Here is a 1,762-nt window from a genome sequence, read left to right as displayed (position 1 = left end):
CAGTCTTACTGAGGTAATCAGGTAACGAGATGGCTGTGAAGAATTTGGCATTTTGGATTCTAATGATAAGGAAATGAAAAACAAAACTAACATGAGTCATACAATTATAAATATCACATGAAAACAAAGTCAAAATTATATATTACAGCCAATAATATATATTATCCTCATATTGAAAATTTGCCTCTATGTTCTGTGTGCGCATTAAACATAATTAAAAAGCTTTGAAGTAGGACTAAGTGACATTTGAACTAATATAGAACTTATTGGTTGGGTGGAATATCAATTTCTTATCATTAAATTCTTCCATGAAAAAATTCAAAGAGAGGATTTTCATAAACTATTCAACTCGCCCAAGATTAAAATATCTATTTCTGTCACAAACCGCTCTTCTTGAAGTGTTTTTAATAGTCCTTGTACATGATTTCTGTAAGAAATATATACTTCTTTTAATTTTCTGAATTTATGTGACATTTATAATGAAAAAAAAAAAAAACATTTGCCAAAATATGTACATACAATAATAAAATATACCTAAAAAAACATACATCCCATTCAATTCAGTAAAAATAAGATTCCTACTGTAAATCCTCTGTGTTTAGTCTTTGAGTAGTTCAAAGATGCAGTTGTGGTCTGTGTTTAGTCTTTGTGTAGTTCAAAGATGCAGATGGCCAGTTTATTTCTTGCTGCGCCAGTTGTCATATGCATAGTGCATATGTTTGTCCATCCATGGGTGTGTGGATGAGTGTATGGGTAATGTGGAATGTTCTCGAAACTCACAGTGGATCCTGATCTGTAAATGGATTGGTTGAAATTGTCATATCTAGTTACCGATTTTTTTCTTTCTCACAAATACATATTATTCCGATATTTTGGAATTGTATGAGCTATCTATTGAAGTCATGTAATTACTAAGTATACTAATACATGTTAAAGGGTTCGAGGCCCGTTGCGTTGAAGTCATACAAAGGATCTTGAGTCCCATTAGGGGTTACGAGTTCTGCATTAGTTTATTGCTACTGAGATGTGTGTGTTATGATTAATTCTAAGTCTGGTGGTAGACAAATACATGGCAAACATTTGTTAATAAATCCTAACCAAATGGGCGAGTTGCAGATTGCCGACCAGGATTTGGATGTATATGTAAACGGCTAATTTGATGTGGAGTTTTCTATGTAGAATTTGAATCCCGACTTCTCTTTTATGTGAGGAAAGAGAAGTTAAAGAAAAAGTGAGGAAATTGTATAAGTTTGTCTTTTGTGTTAAATGTTTGTTTGAAACAACGAGGAGTATAAGATAAGAAAAGAACTAATCCATAAAAATACACATAATTTTTTCTTCCGAATGTGCTAGTCCGCCGTCTGTTTAATAATGTCTGCAAAAATTGCCAGAAAGACAGCGCTTGGATCGGAAAGATCAAGGCTGTGGTTTCGTGAGTGTCCTGAAAGACAGGAAGAATGGCAACGGCATTTGTCACAGTTTACAGACAGAATCAGCAGCGACGGTGGCGGGTATGTGCAAGCGAAGGAATTGCAGTTTCAAAATTGATACAACGGAAGGGTAATTGCCTAACACATGCGCACACGCAACAAGAGACGACTACTACACTATGACATTTTGTATCCTGATTAGGAATTGTATTGAAGCTAGATTTTTTGGTTTTTAAAGAATTGTTTACTACTGTTGGTTGACATTAATTGTACAAAAAGAAAAAGTGTGGGAATGTGAAAGAAATTTTGGGCCTATGTACAATGAATGTGTT

The sequence above is a fragment of the Osmerus eperlanus genome, chromosome 12 (assembly GCF_963692335.1).
Source record: "Osmerus eperlanus chromosome 12, fOsmEpe2.1, whole genome shotgun sequence".
NCBI lineage: Eukaryota > Metazoa > Chordata > Actinopteri > Osmeriformes > Osmeridae > Osmerus > Osmerus eperlanus.
This window is presented reverse-complemented; position numbering follows the sequence as displayed.